The following is a 22,451-nucleotide window of genomic DNA, read 5'->3' as shown; positions in this document are numbered from 1 at the left end:
CACGCCTGTAGGTAGGGTCAGCTGAGGATTTCATTGTAAGAAATCCTGCCTCTGCCCCTCCTGGGGCCCTGACTCTCGGGACAGGTTGTTCCCAGTGAACCCTCCGCACACACACACACCTCCTCTCCAGGGACCCAGGCTTGCCTGCGTTCCAGCCTCCAGGGCCTGCTGCTGTTGCTGCTGCTGTTGCTTCCTTCTAGCTCCCGTCCTGTCTTTGGAGCTCAGCTACGTTTTGAAAAGTTATTTTGGCATATTTGGTCCAACATTTCTACTTGTTTATGGTTGAAAGAGGAATCCGTGTTAGCTCAGTCTGACAAGTTTCTAGAAACAAGTCTGCTCTTATCAATTCTCTATTTCCATTGCTTTCTCATTATTGGCCGCTTCGTCACATTCTATTTCAAAACTCCAGAGTTTCGTGATTAACTTTCACTCTCTTTCTGCTTTGGGGGGATTCCCTCTGTGTCTGCTCATCCCTCCCATAAACCTCTCTGTTAATATTCATTCCCTTTAATAAGATTTTTCTTTTCCTATTTGTGATTATATTTTACTTTATCATCCCACTTCTTAATTTTCATTTTCAAATATTAATCTTAATTTATGCACGGATGTTTTCATTTAATTTTATGTTTTATTTTATTTTTTAATGTTTTATTTATTTTTAAGAGAATGCAAGCAGGGGAGAGGCAGAGAGAGGGGGGGACAGAGGATCCAAAGTGGAGTCTGCACTAACAGCAGTGAGCCTGATACGGGGCTCGAACTCATGAACAGAGAGATCATGACCTGAGCTGAAGTCAGACGCTCAACCAACTAAGCCACCCAGGCTCCACTTAAGATTTATTTTAAATCCCACCATTTTCATCTGTCTCAATGCTTTGCCTTTGATTTTTGTTGACAGTTTATCCTTTTACTTGCTTTTCTATAAGTTTATTTCAGTTTGTCATTGTTGGTTTTAACTGTCCCTTTATTTGAAACAAATTCGTTTACTCCTATTATCTTTGATCAACATGTTGTGTTCAGATAAATCTGCCTGCAAAGTTTGTGCTTTCTAAACTCTACTGAGGTTCCTTTGGGGCTTTGTAAGTGGTCAGGTTTCATAAAAATTTCATGGATACCTGGAAAGAAAATGTATTGCATTATCAAATTACACACACACAAATGCATATACACGCACAAATATATATATATATATATATATATATATGCACATTTAACTTGTATCACAAGTTAAATGATTATATACCAGGATATATATGTATTAAATATGTATTGTTTATGTATATATTTATATTATATACACATATCTCGACTGTATGTGTGTGTATTTTTTTTAATCAAAGACACAGTGCATACTAAACTCTCCCACTGTAGCTGTGTATCATTTCATAATAGTTTTTAGTTTATATACTTTGGTGATTTGTTATCAAAGAATAAATAAGAATTTATTAGAGAGAATGTTCCACATTCTTTACTGATGAAGCTACCATTTTCAATATAAAATGACCCCCTTTGTATCATTTAATACTTTTTGCCTTCAATTCAACTTTCATTTTAATATTGTTTTCAACTTTTTATAATCTGTAACTAACATGTAGTTTAATTTGTCTTCACATAATTTGAGTCATGGTCTTTTCATTAGAAAATGGTTATAATTTATGGATTATTGTCTTCAGTTATTTTATGATTTCTACTACTTATGCTCCTTTCCTGTTTTATTTTCTGTTGTTTTGATAAGCTACAATTTCTTTGGAATCAGTGGTAAGAACGCAATCATATTTATTTGGCTTTCCTTGTGTAATCTGAAGATATTCACATTTATATAAATGCAAGCATTTATCGGTTTCCCCCATCATACTTCCAAGTGTTTAATATTTTAATACCTGAAGTAATAGCCCTGGATTAGAAATAATATGAACGTTTAGATTCATAGTGTCATTGCTGTTGTCATATCGTCATTGTAGCTAGCATTATAATTATATCAAAAGGAGATGGGAGAGTAAAAATAGGCAAACTGTTACTTTCATCCTAATCTGGAAATACTGAGTTACTTTCAAAGCCAAAATCCTCACACTTCTGGGTGAGGCTTGCATGTATCTGATCATTTAAATTATTTAAACAGTTGTCACATGTGAAATAAGAAGATATATGCTAAAGAGGAAATTAGGACCTCACAAATTGGGTTTGAAAGCCATGGGGGGCAGCTAGCTTTCAGGATGTCCTCAGTTCCTGTGAATTGTATGTTTGTTCAGAGAAAGAAGAAATCAAAGGAGTGAAAATTCTATCAGGACTCTAGAAATGCAATTGTCCTCAAGTTTAATTTATGACTAACAAAACCCATCCTAATATACACAAAAGGGGGAATTGAACCTAGCAGGGATATATTTTAAGAATATAATTTAGGGGCACCTGGGTGACTTGTCGGTTGAGCAACAGCCTTTTTTTTTTTTTCAGCTCAGGTCATGATCTCACAGTTCGTGAGTTCGAGCCCCACATCGGGCTCTCTGCTGTCAGCACAGAGCCCCCTTCAGATCCTCTGTCCCCCCCTCTGCCCCTCCCCTGCTCGTTCTCTCTCTCTCAAAACAAATAAATAAACCTTACAAAAAGAATATAATTTAAAATACTTCTGAGTGAAAACATTGGTAATCTTAAAATCAAGGTAACAGTTATTGAATAAAGAATTTTTTTCTCAAAAGGAAAGGCGGTGCCTTCACAAATTCACGCGGCTCACTTTATCTGGGGCACAGCCAGGTGCTGATGCCCTCCCATCTCGTCTCTGTACCTACAGGTGTTGGATGACACGGAGTCATTATGTCTTTGCAAACCAGGGCATCACTCCCAGGAGCTCTGCCAGTTAAGTTTCAAATGGAAGCATATATATTACTGTTCTAAGAGGTCACTGCTGACAGGATTCCCACGTTCAGCTGCAAGCCACAGCCAGTAATCCCGCAGCCACCCCCATGCTGCTCCCCATTGAAAGGTAGACCAGCACCCCACGTAGGAAGCTCAGTCACAGCTGAAGAGCCACAATCCCCATCTGATGTCATCAGCTTCTTTGCTCTCTAGGGGAGAAAGCCTTCCCTAGTTAAGATCCTGAACTTTAGAAAACGTGCTTGATACATTCAGCATCACGCTATGACGTTGTGCATCTTGGTGTTAGTACTCAAAGTCATTGGAGCAAGTTTTTAGGAATTTTCAACAGCCCCCAAATTCAGATTAGCTACTTTTTGCCCCCCTTAATAATTTCTGTAATTGGGTTGAAGGTCAATAGAAACTCCACAATATCTTTACCACCTTCTAAATCTACAGACTGATGACAATGACAATCGAGCTCTTTTCAATATCTCTTTCCTACCTTTCTTTTTATTATTCCTTTGTCTTTCCATTTTAAGAAATGTTCACTAAACTTTCTAACAGTGGGGCATGATGCTGGATGCTAAAGTTAAAAGAATAGGGCCCATCTGATGTCTTCAGCAATCTCTCTAGCAGTCACAGGCCAAGTGACAGGTGTGCTGGAAAAGGCTCTTCCCTTGGCCCCCAGTCATACCTCAGAAAACCTTTCCTCTTTCCACATCTAGACCTGCACACTCCACCTTTCTTACCCTGTGTTGTACGTGGTTTATTCTGGATCCGCATTTTGCTCTGTTCTCAGACACTGTCAGGCTAGACAGTCTTCCCTCCTCTTGTGCCCTAACCCACGACCACAGACCAGTCTACCTTGTTCCATGCTCAGCTCAGCAGCCTGGCATCCAGCCCACACACAGACCTGGGTTTTTGGCTGCCCAGGATTGAAGGCCAGGGGCATCCTTGGCTCCCTTTCATCCTATAACCTTGACATAAGACCTTGAGGATCAGGCACAACTTCTGCACATTCATCATTGTTTAATAGCACTTACACTGGCACATAGTAAATAGTATATATTTGATGAGTGAATTAGTAGGTGAAAAAATCAATAAGAGAATGAATCCAACTTGTCCTCTTGGGCAAGCTTAGCAAATCCCAGGGTGACCACAATGGCCCATGTTCTGACCAGTCCCAATAGTGCTCTCTAGACCCCTGTCTTTGGTGAACTAATAACCACCTGCACCTAAATGTCTTCCACTCACCCCTCAATTCAACTTATATAAAATGAAATAAATTAGCTTCTTTTCTATCTGAATTAGTCTTTGGTTCCTTCTGTTCTGCCTCACCCCCACTCAGTCATGAACTGTGCAGCCTATAAGGTCACTTGAGGCAGAACACCCGCCTACCCCTGACTCTTCTTACCATTTTTGGCAACTCTACCTTCAGCATCCATCGCTGCTCTCCATTTCCACAGCCACAGCCTGTAGACCTTCCTCTGTCTCATCCAGTCTGCCAGTAGGAGATTCTTATACCCATTTTAACCTTCACAGAAACACTCTGAGGCATTACAATTTTTTTTTTAATTAGGAAATTGACTTATCAAAGAAAGTAAACAGTAACCACCTAATGGATAAATATTGGAACTAGGATTTGAGATCAGCTTTGCTTCTACCCAAAGCCCACATTCTACTATGAGAACATTGCTCTCCCAGCCTCTAAACCTTTTCCTCTTCTTATTCAAAGACCCGGTCATATCACTTCCCTGTTCAACCTTCCCAATGGTAATCCATTGACCTTGAGATAGAGTAAGCATGGCATTTAGGGCCCAGCAACCTCTCCCCACCACACTCACACTCTCCCACGTCATCTTCCTCTTTACTAAATCTGTCTTCCAGTTACACAGAATTTCTGAAGAATTCTACCTAATGGCCTGGGGTGGGCATGGTGGATGGCAGGAGGAATGCCTTCAGGGGATCATTGGGTGGGTACAGATGGAGTTAATTAAGAATATAAGGGAAGAAGTCAAAGAACAGCAAAGACCTACACATTTTTCAGGTGCAGGGACTTAAATAGCAAGATAACCATTTTGTCTGAGTCGACAACTATTATGTGACCCCCAACACAGAAGGCAGAGCAAAAAGAATTTCACTGAAATTCTCTTGTGAAAGAGAATTCTTTGATGAGCTCTACACTCTAGAATGACAACAGTTGAGAAGACGGAGGTACCATCGCAACAGTGAAGCCATGAGTTACCCACAGAGGGGCCACAATGGGAGAAACGTTTCTGCCTCTCTTTAATGAGAAGTTCCCATGCACCTGTCTTCAGTCATAACAAGGAGGGGACCTCTTGTCCTACTTCTACTGCTTAGTCTTTGGAGGATAGACCCTAAGCACATATTAGCAACCTAAATAATAATAATAATAAAGGCAATCTGCCAAATTACTGAAGTCAGTAACAAAGAAGGGATATAATCATATTTAGTATAATTTTAATATTATATAATAAATATAATTATTATATTATATTATATTATAAATTACAATAATTTAAATCTGTGAAGACACAATCCTAACTTACATCCAGTTAACAAAACTATTTGTGTTTCCCCATGATACTGCTATCTTTGGATTCTTTGGCCCAAATAAGTGGGAGTTCATCATGAAGCAATACCTTTTAGTTTGAGTTTGGCTTTTTAGTTTGTTTTCCTGCTTTGAGACTCACTATCTTGTTAGCATGTGGTTCCTGAACTGTCTACGGATTTCTTTGATGAAAGCCTCAAGGTAAATTGGTTTGCTTTACCTCCTGAGATGGTAATTTAGATAGACAAGAAGAATCAGACTCTTGAACACTTTCATTGGCTTTTCATGATCAAATCTTCCCGTAAACAATCAGAAATAGGTAACAGTGGATGACTAACCCCTTGCTGGCCAAAAGAAACCCATTCTAGACTTGGGATCTGTCTCCAACCTAGCTCTATCATTACCTCCCAGAATGCCCAATCACGAGGTCATCTCCACATTTTCAGGACCAGGGGCAAACATTCCAATACAGGCCATGGCCTGCTGACCCTCTTGCTCCACCTCCCACCCCTGTTCCATCCCACACTCTGAAGGGGATGGTCTCAAGTCTGCGGACACCTCTGGCCAAGAGTCCTACTGTGGCCAACTCTCTCCTACTCTCACACTTTGGATGCACTCCCACCAGGCCAGGTTAGATCTTCAGAAGATGCTTATGCTGGCCCCAGATGCTATTGTGGGTTGTTAGGGCAGGGAAATCTGGGGTGCCGTGTACCTAGAACATGGAGTAGAAGGAGGGAGAGCCACAGGCTTCAGTTGGACACATCCCTCCCGGCACTGTAGAATCTTTCATTATAAGGTGGGGCATGACTGGTGGAGGCCCAAAATGGGTCCTCTAAGCAAGGGGAGCCCAGCTGCCTAGGTCCCAGGGTGGTTCTGCCAATCAGTGTTCTTGTTCAGACACTCTGTCTTCTCCATCTCTGTATTTCCAGGCTCTGAACATGTAGTCAATATATAAACATTAGATAAATGGAATTGAACAAAAATCCCTAAATCAGGTCAGGTCTTGAGGTTGTCTCAGATAACATCTGAACATAGAGATGGATCAGACTGCTTTTCCACCATGAGACTTAGGAGGGACCAGAATGGAGAGAGGGCTACGTACACTGTTGGTCAGTGGGCTGGTGTGACAGATTTTGTTGCATACCTATCCTAGTATAAGTCAGCCTTTCCTAAGCCTCAGGGGACAGGTAGTCCCACCAAGACAGGAGAGGATGGCACTCAAAGTGGCACTTTGCCTGCACAATAACCTGGACTTCAGATGCATGACACTCCCAAGAGGCCAGTGTGGTCCTGTTGTGCCATAGCTTCCAGAACCTATGGAGACAAGTCAGTGCTGAGCACATCATTAGCTGTTTTCAGGGATGTGGAAACATCTACTCACTCTATGGTCTCTGCTCTGGCTTCAGTTCCAACTTCCCTATTTTGCATAAAGTTTAAAGCTGACCCTGCCTCAAATCCACCTAGAAGTAGATGAAGCATGAAGTCTGAGTAGGTAAGTAAATATATCTGATGTTTACCTGTATGCAACAAATCACGTAAACTAGAAGGAGAAGGTTTGGGTTGGGTTTTTGTTTGTAAAAAAAAAAAAAAATTTTTTTTGGTACTTTCGTTTTGTGTTGTTTTGTTTTCTTTTACAAGCAAATGAGTTCAAGGAAGAAGACACAGCATACACTGGAGGTAGAAATGGAGGAGTCACACAGCCTGTCCTAAGACAACTCCAGTCCTAGGGGAACTCAGTCCTCGGGTCCTTTACTCCAGGCCCCTGGCCATCTTCTGCTGTATCACTTCCAAACACTTTTAAAATTCTGTTTCTGCTGTTCGTCACGAACTGCCGTTCGTTAAGTTATTTAGTTCTCTCCTCTTTTCAGCAAACAAACCAAAAAAGTGGGACATGTTAGTACCTTGCTGTTGAAGACCATAAACATTTGCACGTGGCTTTGAACCCCTGGAGACTGGAACAGTATCTATGGCAAGAAGCCCCACATAGCTTCTTCTGCAGTTGCTAATATAACCTCCGGTCCAGGATTTAAACATGTTATTGATCGCCAAGCGCAAACATCACCTTCTAACTTGTGTCCTCCAAAGCAAACACTACAGTGGATATCCTTGCTTTGTCTTTGCTTTCAAAAAAGAGCACGTAGAGGGTCCACAGTCCTCCATCTGTAGTGACAATCACTAGCCGGAATGAGTAGACCACTAACAGACTCTGCTGATTTCAAGAACACTGAGGAGTTGAGACAAAGAGAAATGGGGTCAGTGGGAAACTGTGCAACTGTTCACCAGTGTCCCTGCCTCGCACTCAGCGAGGGTGATGCTTCCCTGCCCTGGTGAACTCACGCATGGTCAGTGAAATGGGAGTGGAGAGAAATACATCTCTTCCAGGCCAGTGCTTTAGGATCAAGCAAATGCTTAGCTTGCCTGCCTTTCCTCTGCCCCGGCAGTTAGCAATGCTCCAACGGACACTGTTCCATCAGCCCGGGTCTCACGGTGCAGATGATTACAGGGGTGACTTAGTGGGCAGGACCCCAACTGACCTGTCATGGACATGTAGCACGAGGCAGAAATAAGCCTTTGTTATTTTCAGCCACTGCGATTTTCATAATTTATCCTGAGATACAGAGTCCAATGTTAGTTATTTCCAGAAAATGGAGAGTATATTCCAGCTTTGTCCTCAGAATATTTGGCCTGAGTTCTGCCTCTTCCAAAAAGTTAGATTGTGGCCAAGTTGGACAATTTCACAAGGTCATTGGAAAGAACAAAATCGAGGTCGCGAGATGCCTCTGCTTTACAAAGATTGGTGTTAGCCACAATGGGGGATTTCCTCAAAGCTGAAAGAGACAGATGTCGGGTTCATTAGTTCTCAGAGTCCCTCCAAGGACCCTTCTCTCTTAGGGGAGGAGGTGATGTCCACTCAGATGGGACAAGTGGCAGTCTGTTGAGGATCGAAGAAGGTGACAAAGAACAGCTCCTATGCTTAGGGTGCTGATGCCTAGAAGAAAGGACACAAAATGCCCAAGAAAGGTCTTTAGGACACCTTCGATGTGACAGCGGGCAGGACAAAGTGTGGGCCACTGTAAACAGGTCCTATCAACTGTAAGCGGTAGTTTGCAAGAGATGACAGGGATCAAGTGCATCGGGGCAGGTGTGTTTGGGACAAAGGAAGGTAAGGAGGAAAAGCGCCAATTTTTATTTGGGTGCTCTGTGAGCCCTGTGAACGTCCTCTCTTTTCCCCTCACACATACACACCCAGCCCTCAAGGAGGTCATTGTCATTGTGTTTTCCGATGAGAAGACAGGCTCAGAGTGGGGAAGGAACACTGCCAGAATGAGGATCCCGGTGTAGGCCTGCGTGGTGGCAAAGCCCGTGTGTCTCCTGCTCACATCACACGCTCTGTTTCCAGAGGCGCGTCCCATCAGCTACAGACCTGGAAGTGCCAGTGGCATATTCCATTAAAGCCTGTGCCCTCTCTCCTTCCCTCCCAAATTAGGTGGTTAAATTTTCTCTTCACAGGGCCTTTGGCAGCTTCCACTGCCTGCGGGGCCTAATTGAGCAGGAGTCTCCTGGGGGCTCCGCTCTGCTATTTCCTGATGAGCCAAGGGAGAAGGGAGCAGAGAATGAGACCATTCTCATTAAAGAGAGACCCCCGTTTGTCGTGCCTCTCATCCACATCATCACTATTTTAATTAACCATCTTTGCCATTGGGCCTGCAAATAATTGTTCTCTGCATTGTTCAAACCACTTGCAATGGATACCTTTAAAGGCGCAGGTTTCCACTTCCATCAGCCATTGCTAATTAGAGCAGGGGAAGCTGTAACTCTCTCCGCAGAAGCCCTGAAAGTCAGGGAGGATGCGACCCTCATTAGCACGGGGAAGATTACAAGCCCTGCTCTTATTATCCAGACCCTGGTCCCTCTCCTGAAAGTCACTGCTTGCTAAGAGGGAGTGTTGATCTGATGTAGATTTTTGCCCAACAGAGCAAAGTTACAAGATAATTTTTGATTCTCACAACGGGATGAGATAGCATTTACTATGCGGAGGGTAATTTTCTAGTTAGTCAGCAGGTGAAAAGGCAAAGCAAAAAAGAAAAAGAAAAAAGAAAGGAAAAGAAAACCTCCCCTAAGTCTGACTGTGAAAAAAAGAACATATTAAACGGGGTCCAGTAAAGAAAGTTACAGTGCAACTCAGGACGATGTAGGTAAAGACTCTCCTGGGACTATTTCTAGAAAAAAAAGCCGTAGTGGTTAAGAGTCCACTTAAATGGTGGCTTTATGGAGAGAAATGCAGCGAGAGCAAAGCAGGCTGTGTGAAAGGCTATCAGGTGGATGGCGGGAAGCACTGCCACTTGCTTTCAGACCCAGGTAAGGAAAGGAGAGACAGGTGTGGCTAAAACGCGGTCATGAGCAATTCAAATTGGACCAGTGACTTGTCATGGGTCCAGATTCCAGAAGCACGGTGCAGCCAAGCATTTCTCCATGGTATTCACTTATGGGGTCATTTGTGACCCTGTGAAAAAGCAGCAGGGGCTCCCGACACTTTCCCTTCTGTGACTAGGGATGTCCTGAGTCCCTTTGTGGGCATCTCCTGGATCTGGCTCAGGTAGCCCATTTCTTCATAGTTACTCTTCCTTCTGAGAGACTGAGTACAGAAATGGCCAGACCATAATATAAGAATAAAACTCTGACCTACAGTCTCCAGCAACCAGCCCTTTATCTATGTGAAGCCGTCCAGAAGGCCAGTCAGAGCACTATCTTTATCAGCAGCCCAGGAAACCGAACAATAATCCCTGCAACAACTGGCCTCGAATGGCCAGGATTTCGATAAATAACTGCCAACTTCCCTAATTTTTGTTCTCACTTCCAACTTGGGGCCAACCAGAGGAAGTCAGACGTGCACCCCTAACCCATCACACAGGACAGCCCACTTCTAGTTGGCCAGCCTCCTGCTTCCCCAGGCCAGCAGCCTCCAATCAGGACACCCCTGGAGCCTTCCTCTTTCTCCTCTTCGAAGCTCTCCCATCCTCTGCCCGCCTTTGAGTCTCTGCCAAATGCAAGTGATGGTCAACGACTCGCTTGTTCCAGCAAGCTCTGGAATAAGTAGCCTCCGCTTTTCTCACTTGGTTGGTCTTCATTTATTTCCACACTTTTCTTTCTGTGCTCTGCCCCAGCGCTTCTTAGGACCTCTTTTTTAGCTTTCCTTCCATGTCAGGGTCACATGTTTGGAAACCCCCCAGGTTCGTTATGTAAGACCCTTTATTTCTTTTCCTCCAAACCATCCCAGGCTATGCTACATTAATCGGTGTATTCGTTATCTATTGTGTAAGAAATTACCCTGGATTTTAGCAGCTTAATGTAATACCCGTTTATTATCTTACATTTGCTGTGGGTCAGGAATCTGGGCATGGCTGAGCTGGGTGTGCTGCCCTGAGCCCCTCACAAGGCTGAAGTCTAGGGCTCACCTGGGGTGTAGTTATCTCAAGGCTCAACCCAGGAAGACTCTTATTTCCAAGCTGTTTCAGTAGTAGTAGGCAGGCTTCAGTTGCTTGTGGACCAGTGGTCTCTAGACCTCAGTTTCTCCTGAGCTATTGGTCAGAGGCCACCCCTGGTTCTTGCTACATGAGCTTCCCCGGAGGGAAGCTCCCAGAATGGCAGCTGGCTTCATCAAAGTGAACAGGTGGGGTGAGAAAGTGCTGGCAAGATGGAAGTCACAGTCTTTAATGACCTAATGTCAGTAGTGACATCTCATCACTTTGGCCGTCTTCTGTTCGTTAGAAGCCCTTGCCTGTCCAGCCAACAACCAAAGCAAGAGATGACACAGTGGGCATGTAAGGGATTTCAAGGGCCACTCGGGGGGTTTTCTGAAGATCCCTGTTACATGCTTCTTTTTTTTTTAATTAAAAAAATATTTTTAATGTTTACTCATTTCTGAAGGAGGGAGAGACAGTGCAGGTGGGAGGGGGACAGGGAGGGAGATGCATAATCTGAGGCAGGCTCCAGGCTCTGACAGTCGGCACAGAGGCTGACACAGGACTTGAACCCATGAAACCATGGGATCATGACCTGAGCCGAAGTCAGATGTCCAACTGACTGAGCCACTCAGGCATCTTCCCCCCAAACCCTGCCCCCACTGCCCCGTTATATGCTTCAAAAATGCAAAAGCAGAGCACCTGGGTAGCTCAGCCGGTTAAACATCTGACTCGATCTCAGCTCAGGTCATGATCTCATGCTTCTTGAAGTCAAGCCCCACATCTGACTCTACATCAACTACCTGGAGCCTGCTAGGGATTCTCTCTCTCCCTCCCTCTCTCTGCCTCTTTCTCTCTCTCTCTCTTACAAAATAAATAAATAAACGTATGAAAATGCAAAGACAGTTTATAAATGTGCTTATGCAGTTATGCAAAGACAAAACTCACAAGGAATGCAGTCTGCTTGTGGAGGCTGGCCAATCCAAGCCGGCTGGGGAATTTCTCACAGCCCACACTATACTCCTCCACCCACCCCAACACTCATGCTCATCCTACTGGACTATTTGTATCTCCAAGTATTTCCCAAGCCCTCCTGTGCTTAAATTTAGAGATGAGCACTATATATTGTAAAAATCATTATTCTTGGCAAAATCTAGAAGGCTTACTTTAAAGTTAGCATCAATATCTAAAATCACTAGCTGTTTCCACAACTTCCTGGCCATGATCTCCTTCCCAAGTGGCAGAGCTAAATTGCCTGTGGCCTTCTAAGGATCATTGATCCAAAGATCGGAGACATCTCAAGATCAACAAGCCAAAGCCAAAGTCATCCTCTCTCCTGCCATGAGTCTGACTGCTACTCTGTGCCTCCATCATGCACCAGTCACACTAAACCCATTAAATTTGTCACCTAATTCTGCACTTGTTCTTCCAAAACTTCTCTTACCACGGTTCCTTCTTTGGAACTCATAGACCCAGTCTTGTTCAAACATCCTTAACTCTTGCCTGGCTTGTTATAATAGCCTTCCGCCTATTCTCTAGGTGAAAACTAGAAAGATTTCACAAAGCAGAGATCAGGTAATGCTGTTGCAAATGGTTTCCAGAATGAGACCAAGATCCTCAGCTTCCTTCTGTCTTTCATGCTCTATATCCACCCTTCTAACAATTCAAAAGACATCAAGAATTCTACCATTTTATACCACCTCCAGTGCTTCCCCCAGGGCCCAGGCTGCCATCAGCTCACACTCGGATCATTGCAGTAGTCTCCTCTCTGCTTTGCACTTAACCCTGCATGCTGTTTTCATCATGGGCGTCAGAGTGATACATCTTTGAAGAGAATCAGATCACGTCACACCTCTACTTAAAACCCTCCAGTGGTTTTCCTTCTCATTCAAAAAAGCCAAAAACCCATAAGATATCCTAGAGAGCCCTTCGTAATCAGGTCCCCCTTCTCTCTGCCTATTGTTGTTGCTGGGTAGACTGGGGAGGTCCCCAACCTTAAGACCTCCAGTCAGCCCATCTCTGGGATGTCACTGGAGGCTCTTGGTCTCACGGCAAGAAAGAATTTAAGAATAGACCAGATAACGATGGTTGAGTGAGCACAAGCAAGAAAGTTTATTAAAGTGAGTGCACTCTTGAGATATTAGAGCAGGTGAGCTCAAGGGAGAGTTTGTACCTAAGGTTTGGGTCTCTACCTTTTATTGACAGATGTTAGCCAGGGGGGTGCAGTGCTTATTACTGGGGAGGGGATTTGGGGGCATCAGGGTTTCATGCCTTTTCTGCCTTACTTGGTCAGTGTCTCCAGCCTTCTTTGTCTTGGCCTGTCTGGTTTGATCTGGCTTCTTGTGGCTACGTTTTGGGAGAGCTGCAGGAACAGGCCTCTGACTTACCTGATAGCTCACCCTGACTGCAAACATCCTATTGAGACCTCACTAACTGTCCCCTCCAACACTGTCACCCTGTTAACCTCATCTCCTAACACTCTCTCCTGTCTCCCTCCAGTCCCGCCATGCTGGCCTCCTCTCTATATCTCAGAGGCCCCAGGCAAACTCTATGCTCAAGGCTTTTCCGTTTGCTTCCCCCTCTAATGTAAACACTCTGTCCCCCACTTGGTTCCCACACTTGCCTTCTTCAGAGCCAGGACCAGATGTCCCCTTATGAGCAAAGCCTCGTCCAGGCAGAACTGCTGTTCTTTTGACCTTCTCCCCCCACTGGAGTGTTAACTAACGAGGAAAGGCATTTTGAAAAATTAGTTTGTAACTGATAAGTCACCGGAGCTTAAAACACTGTCTGGCAGCCAACAGGTACCCAATACATATTTGTTGAATGAATGAGCAAGACATACAAGGGCACTAAAAGAAACCCTTAGCCACCACCTCTTACCACACCTTGTCACAGACTTACACTGTATCACTTGCCTTTCCTTCAGAGTCATGATTAAAATATATGTGTACACATACATGTGCATATATATATTCCTTTGCTTATGTTACTGGGTTTTTTTTTTTTTTTTCTGTAATGTACTCCCAGTGGACAAACTCCTATCCATCCTTCAAAACCCAGCTCATAGGTCTTCTCTTGCTGTACATTTCCCCTCTCTTCCTTCCAGCTATATTTACCTGCCCCCTTGTCTCCTCCATCAGAATGCTTTGTACACACCTCTATCACATTATTATCTGATGCTGTTAATTGTTGTTTAGCTGTCTGTCTCTCCTGGTTTCTTGATCTTTGTGACTGCTGTAGCACCCAACCCGAGAGCTAAGGCTTTCCGTAGAGTAGGCCTGCATTAAACATTTGTTGTATACTCCATGACATTGAGTAGGGGGAGAAAGGTATTGGAGAGGCTGTTTCTTTTTTTGTTTGTTTGTTTGTTTATTTTTGAGAGACAGAGAGAGACAGAGAGAGAGAGACAGAGCATGAGTGGGGGAGGGGCAGAGAGCGAGGGAGACAAAGAATCCTAAGCAGGCTCTGGGCTCTGAGCTGTCAGCACAGACCCCGATGTGGGGCTCGAACTCACAGACTGCGAGCTCATGACCTGAGCCAGTGTCAGATGCTTAACCGACTGAGCCACCCAGGCACCCCGAGAGGCTGTTCTTTATACTCTGAGTTTATCTGATAGAACCTAACACAGTGCTAGGCACATTAATAGGCTTCAGAAGTACTTAGAAAAAAAAACGAAACTAATCCAGTGTTTCCCAAACTTGCCTACTTATAAAAAATCACCTGGAAACTTGTTCAAAACGCAGACTCCTAGGATCCATCCCAGACCTGCCAAATCAGAATCTCCAGGGGAGAATCCAGAAAACCTGTATCATTTACAAGTAGCACCTGTGGGAGTCCTATTCGGAAACCCCGGATAAGACCACTGCCACTCAGGGGCTAAATGCTTGTACGGACCGACTTTTGTTCTGTTGCTTTAGATATTTGCTTTAGATATTGGGATGGATACATATGGGTGAAATGCTTTCCTTAACGACATTTAATCTTGATTCCTCCCTTAAAAATTCTAGACCACTGCTCTGAGCTGGTTGGGGCTGAAACACAGAGGAGCCAAGAACCACAGGTTTTCCTTAATGTTTTCTCATGGATTCGGGATCTAACTTTCAGAGACTCGTCTTCTGTTGGCCTCAATTCACCCATCTGTAAAATGAATATGATGCCACCTCCTCACAAGGGTATTGGAAGGTTTAATTATATTTTGAAATTCTTTGCATCTGTCAAAGAGTAAAGACGTGCGAGGTCTAATTACCAGCAGTGAGCTAGTATTCCTGGGTTATCCTGCTGTTAATGTCATGTCTGCATTTAAATTCACAGAATAAAGACCCCCTTGGCTTTCATTTTAAATAGCTCCCTTTTCTTCTGGCTTTCCCACATGTGCTGGGGCCCTACCTTGGAGCCCCTCTCAGGCCAAGGGGTCTCAGCCGTGGCATTTCTTGGTCTATCGCTCGTTGAGTTCCTTGTGGGTCAGCACAAGTACCAGCCCTCCGCCAGGCCGAACTCTGATCCGCCCACTGACATCTGGGCAAGCTCTCCCAGCCTGTTGCCTCACTTGCAAAATGGAGCACTATTAACCTCAAAGGGTTCTAAGTAAGGATAAGAGAATGGGAACCAGGTTCGCGGTAATTGTTTTTTTTTTTTTTTAAAGAAAAAAAATGATAAGAGACCAAAGATGGAGTAGTGAGAGGAAGAGTTTGGCTGCCAAGGATCCCCCTGCAGCACGGGGGCTGGGTTTCCAGGAATGACATGTCCAGGAGGAGAAATTCGGTGAGTCCTTGAAAGCTGAACGACCCCAAAGTGCCTCTTCCCATATCGAGAAAGCCAAGTCCCTGCTTCCTGCTGACGGGGTGGGGTTACCTGGGCACCTCACTTAGGAAGCAGGGGGTGGCTGGAAGTGGTCTGGGGTGTGGGGCTTCACTATGGTGCCCCTGTGAGCTGCTTGAGTCACTTGCCTCCCCATGACTAGATGACCAGCTTGGGGCTTACTGATCTTATGATGCTAATCATTCATAATAGTGTCCATAACAAAGCAAAGCTTTGTCCATAACAAAGCATCTACCTTGTGTCTTTTCACCCTCCTCCCGGGCAGCTCTTGTAGTCCCTGTCTCATCCTATATGACTACCCTGACATGCCCCTACCCCTGAGGGCTATGAGCCATATAACTCCATTTTCAGGAGTCAGTATTATGCCTCTCTCTTCAAGGTGCAAGGCCTGCCCAAACAGAGAAATTTACCAAGCTAATAACCTAATGGGTAAGGATACTTCTATGGCCTTCTGTATGAGATGTTGTCCCTCTCAGTGGCTTTCCAGAATGAATTTGCAAGCTAACTGGTAGACTTGGGGATAAAGAGAGGAAGGAGACGTTTCAGGACGGGCCATATTTTGGCAGCTTTTCAACCATACCTCCTGGGGAACAGCACATCTTCCCTTTACCGTAATAGTGGGATGCTTGCGTTCGTCAGGATTCTCCAGGGAAACAGATCCTGTAGGGAACTCTATCTGTGGATAGATATAGACAGATAGATAGATAGAGATAGATAATTGATGATAGATAGATAGATAGATAGATCTGGCAAAGAATTGGCTCATGTGATTTGGGGCTGGCTAGCTAGTCAGCCATTTGTAGGCCAGGTGGGCAGGCTGGAAACAGGTAAGAATTGATGTTGCAGTCTTGAGTCCACAATCTGCAAGGCAGCAAACTAGAAACTCAGGCAGGGTTTCTATGTTGTAACTTAGAATTACTTCTTCTTCTATTTCTACAATAACAATTGTATGTTTGGCTTTAGACCATTCCTGGTACACAACTAAAACCCTCGGAATTTTCTGAAACAATGAAAGCATAAAGGTGTCTTTTGTTATGTTAATGACACAACTTTTGAATGCTCCTAGGTCAACTAAGGATTAGGGCTTGTCACCTGACAACCCTGTGGTTGGAGGATTGGAACTTTAGGTCCCACCTCCTGACTGCTGGGGAGGGGAGAGGGGCTGGAGATTGAGTTCAATCACCAATGGCCAATGAGTTAATCAATCATGCCTGTGTAATGACACTTCCATAAACACAGAAGAGGACAGGGTCTGGAAAGGCCGGGGTTGGTGGAGACGTGGGGCTTTGGGAAACAGTAGTGTGCTCAGAGACAACATGGAAATTCTCCCAGCTTTCCCCCTACCCTGTCCAATGTGTCTCCTCCATCTGGCTATTCCTGATTTAAGTCTTTTTTATCATAAACCGCTAATCTAGTAAGATGTTTCTCTGAGTTCTGTGAGCCTCTCTAGCAAATTAATTCAAGGAGAGGGGATCATGAGAACCTCCAACCTATAGCTTGTAAGTCAGAAACACAGGTTTGCATCTGGAAGTGTTGTGGGGGGGGGGGGCGTGGGGGGAACAAGCCCCTAACCTATGGGACCTAATTTTATCTCCAGGTACTTAGTGTCAGAATTGAGAATTGAGTTGAACTGTTGGCGTCACAGAATGGCTTTGGAGAACTCACACATTAGAATTGGTGTCAGAATTGAATCTACTGATTTAAATGTTAACCACAGCTAAAAAAATAACCTTCATAGCAACACTTAGATTGGTCTTGGACCAAACAGCTGGGCACCACAACCTACCCAAGTAGATATAAATTCGCTCATCACCACGCTCAGCTCTGTTCTTATGCGTCCATCCTGCAGGGGTAAAAGTCCATTGTTTCCCCTTCTTCCTCTGAGCTGTGGAACCTCTGCTTCTGATAAGGTAGAGTCTGATAGCAAGAGCAGGTATACAAACAGATGGAGGAGGCAATGAGGGGCAATTTAGCATTTATGCAAAACTACTGTTATTTCCAAAGTTATTCCAAGTCATTTTTTAAAACATGAGCTTTTTTCCTTTTCCTTTTTTTTTTTTTTCTAATTCTCAAATCCAGATGAAACGTGGGCAAACTTTGGCACATGGTGAAAGTAACATTTGCTAAGCAGCTAGCCCAACTCCTTGATAGGTAATGGCACCGCCTCGCCTGGAGAAGAACAATTCTCTTATCTTCTCAGACCAGCTGGCTCCTGATGTTCTCCAGGCAATAGATCAGAGAGAATTATCTCCAGCCAGCTCTCAGCTTCCAACCAGCAACCCAAGGGCCTTCCTCCCTCCCCGTTGCCTTGCTAATCCTGCTCCCTCCACAGCCAGTTTCCAAGATGGGTAGTGTGGAAATCCTTGCTGTTGTGAGTGGCTATGGGTGTTCAGCCCCATTTTGCAGATGGAAATATGAAGCATGGTGATGAGTTGCTCTGTGCTGACAGAACCAAAAACAGCAGCTACAATAGCTGGTCTCCCCAGCTGATCAGTGCCTCAGGCCAAGCTGCTAAACTGTCTCAGGGCCAAAGTCCATTCCAGTTCTTAGCCATCCACATAAAAACCAGCAGTTAACTACTGGGCTTGTATCACTTGGCTACTGGCCAAGTGGCTTCTGGCCGTTTGGGTGTAAATGGCGATGGTGATGGTGATGATACCACTTACTGACCTAATCACTTCGGAAGCTATGTGTGCAAATTAAGTTCATCCATTAGGAAAATTAAGGCTGATTTACCTGATTTGGAATTTGCCACATTAAAAAATTTGTTTCACGGGGCACCTGGGTGGCTCAGTCGGTTAAGCGTCCGAATCTTGGTTTCAGCTCAGGTCATGATCTCATGGCTCGTGAGTTTGAGCCCCACATCAGGCTCCCTGCTCTCACTACAGAGGCCGCTTGGAATTCTTTCTCTCTGTCCCTCCCCTACTCTCTTGCGCTCTCTCTCTCTCTCTCTCTCTCTCTCAAAAGTGAATAAACATTAAACAAAAGACTATAAAAATTTTTTTTGATACAATCTTTGACTTCAGACTTGAAGGATGTTGAAGATAGAGTGTGACATCACTATTAATGCTGGTGACCCATACTATCATGAGCCAGCTTCGTTATATGGAAAATACCTGACCCCAAAAAGAAGGTAGGAAATGCAGACTTTCACAGAAATTTGTTCCCTGATTGGATATAAAGAATGCAAAATTTGGGAAACCTATGCAAATAAAGAATAAACAAGGTAGAAATGACAATCAGAAGCATGCTCTAGGATCTGTCCTAGGTACTGTCATGTCTAGTCTGTTACGAAACTGACCGCCATCTTGTGCCTTTTCTCACAGAAAGACTTCTTTTGTAACTCTCATTTATTGTAGGAGTTTTCCCTGTGAAAACACTCATTCAACTTCTTTTGAGAGTTCCCATAGGAAAATAGATTTCCTTTTACCAAAGAAATTGCTTTAGAGTTATCTTTACTGGAATGCATGTATTCTGTTAAGTGATAGATACTGAGATATCTTGGTGGGCTCAGAAATTAATTTCCTTTATGTTTCATGGCCTTGAACACTGGTTCCCACTGTTGACTATTACTCATATATCACTCCCTGCAATTACAAACCCTGCTTGAAAAAAACTAGCTGGAGAAAACATAAAAGTAGATCAATCATAATATTTATACCTCCTAGGAAGGAACCCATTCCATTTCCCTGGCCTACAAATACAGTATTAAATTAACTTTCCTTTAATTTATCAAATGCAAGGCATTTATTCATTTATGCACCCAATGAATATTTATTGAGTGCCTACCACATATCAGACACTATTGAAGTGGCCAGAGATGGGAGCAGCAAGTCTTAAAGTCAAATATCCTTGTCTTCATGGAACTTACATTCTAACACACACACACACACACACACACACACACACACATGCTCAATTCACTTAGATGTGAATAGATTATAAACAAATGTTAAGACTTGAGGGGTTAAATTATTTAGCACATTTATTTGTTAACTTCCATAGCATAAATAATTTTAAGTAGAATTTTTTAGTGTTTTTTTTTATGGTTAGTGTTTTTTTATGTCCTGCTTAAAAATTATTTTTGCCTTAACCATAGTCCTAAAGAGATTTTTTCATTTTCCTCCAGAAGATTTATTGTGTCAACTTTATTATTTATACCCACAATACCTGGAATTAATTTTTGTATATAATATCGGTATAATATCAGGTCAAGATTCATTTTTTACCCACTTGGATATTTTGCACTGATAACTTTTGAGGAAAATTAAATAGATAAGTAGGATAGGCAGCAGAAAGCATTAATATTTAAAAACAAAACTAACAAACACTTTACCACTTAGTATGCGCAAATACTGCCCTCTACATTTTACATATGTCACTCGTTTTATGTACTACACTTACTATTACTATGATCCCTATATTATAGATTAAGAAACTGAGGCTCAGAGAAGTCAAACAATTTGTCTGAAGCCACACAGCTAATAAGTGGCAAACATTTGAACGCAGGCATTCTGGCTTTAGAACCAGTTCCCCTAACCACAAGGCAGTATCACCTCTTAATAAATCTGACATTGTTTGCAGTTGGTGATACAAGTGGAGTTAAAATGGCTAAATTTGGACATCTTACTTACATGCTGCAAATTACATGACTGTAGAGAAATCGAGTAATAAAGGAACAGTGCAGAATTGCAAGATATAAGCTGTCTTGTCCTCCCACCATCCTTTCTTTTTGCTCTGATTTTGGTGCCTCTTGCTTACATTTTAGGCAGACAGAACTGTTCTGGGGGACAGGTTTTTCTCAAATTTTAAGCAGCGTGCCCCGTCTTCATTTTCAGTACATTGGGCATTCTAAAATGAAGCATTCATGTCCCCTTTCCCATTATATCCCCCTCCTTCAGCAGTGGCCGCGATTCAACCAGGAGCAGGAGAGTCATTTCCATCTCAACTTTCTTTTGTTTCTGTGGCTTGAAGCCAGCCCTTTAAAATCAATTTCGCTTGCCCTTGACTCCAGTCGTTGAATTTCTATTTGATTTCTTTTTCTTATTATTTCTTTCCTTTATTTAAATCCTGGCTTTCGTCCAAGACAGGAGGAGAAATGGGCCCAAACCTTCCAATACCGATCCACCAGCAGGCTGTAAGGTGATCCAAGCCTCCCGCACACTGACTGGGGGCCTGCAGTGACTGCTGCCCATGGGCTTGGTGCGGGGCTGCTGTTCCTTCCCTCTGTCACAGCACACAGCCACACAGCACACAGCCAGTAAGCGGAGAGAGGTGGCCAAGGAGTAGTGTGTGGTTTGGGGCTTTTAGAGGGAGTGCATCCCCTTTAGATGGAATCCACAGACAAACCTGCTAAGAGAAGTACAGTGGGTCCTTCACAAGCAATTAATTAGCCCACCTCCTATCAAAGCGAGGCAAATGTTTGAGGCGGCCATACTGTAATACAACTCTAATTACGCTCCCAATCCAGTAGCCCATATGACTAAATGGTTTATAAATAGAACTTTAGATGTGGAAAACAGAAGGGCAAAGCATAAGTCATGACTGACTGAGTTCGATTTAATTAAAAGTCATTTGAGGTGGTGTTGGGGGAGTTGCCTTCACTGGGGCACCTAGGGAGAGCACTGTTAGTACTCGCTTTGAAGCATAAACTTCAGAATGCAATTGTGCTGCTGGAAAAATTCCCTGTGCTAAGTGGCGGGGGCTGGGGGAAGCCATTGCAGACTTCCAGGAACCACCTGTGTCCTGAGGGGGAAAGGCAAAACCCATAACAAATTTTTCAGAAAAAAACATCAGGAATTTTTAACTTTTTTTAGTTTAGTCATAGATTGGAAGGTATGTCAAGACCCGTGGCTTTCTGCGGTTCCTGGGCTCCCGCTACTTTAAACCCCTTGGGGAAGGAAGGCCAGTTGGAAGTATCATGGATTCTGTTTTGACTCAGCCTCTCGGCACTCATATGACCTTGACAAGGTCATTCACCACTCTTTCCCAGGCTTAGAGGCTTCACAAGGGCAGGGGCATATCTTGGGAAACATGATCACTGGCAGTGGCTACTCCGATTTTCATTTAGTGAGAGAGGGAGTGAAGGAAAAATGAAGAGATACTATTACATGATACCTAAGCTGCCTTTTGGTCTTAATGTTCTGTGTTTCCACATTCAAAACTATTTTACAATGACCAGTGCAGCAACAGGCTAACTTTGGTCATACACTCAAGCCAGTGATTTGATTTGCCCCTGCATGCTTCAAGAATTACCACTACATGGTGGTAATGATATGACTGACTCTATGTTGATTTTACTATCCTTTCAAAATTGTGGAGTAACAATGTACCCACTTACCCAGCAGCTCCCTCTGCCCCACGTCTCCCACCAGGCCCTCTACCTTCTTCTTATCTTTTCTTACCAATGTCACAAACGTGAGTAAAGTTAGTTTTTCCCCTCACGGCTTTCCTAAGAAAAGCCAACCAGATTAAGTAAGAGGAGGGCACACAATGAAATGATTTCCAGTGGTCTGAACCTATAAACTCCAAAGCAAGCATTCAGTGAAAGCAATCAAAGAACATACTGGCAAGACACACACGTAGTACGGCTCCTCTCCAGGGGGTTAGCGCAAAGGACACACTGTAGAGTCTTGGGAAGTTCTTAGAACCAAAGTATGCCATGGGGGACAGCGGCAGCCCAGCAGTGCCGGCGAAATGTGGATCCAGCCGGTCCTCCAAAATGTGGGGGTGGGGCACTGACCTCCTGCGTA

This window comes from Puma concolor, chromosome A1, assembly GCF_028749965.1.
Source record: "Puma concolor isolate L17-30 chromosome A1, mPumCon1.1.hap2, whole genome shotgun sequence".
NCBI lineage: Eukaryota > Metazoa > Chordata > Mammalia > Carnivora > Felidae > Puma > Puma concolor.
This window is presented reverse-complemented; position numbering follows the sequence as displayed.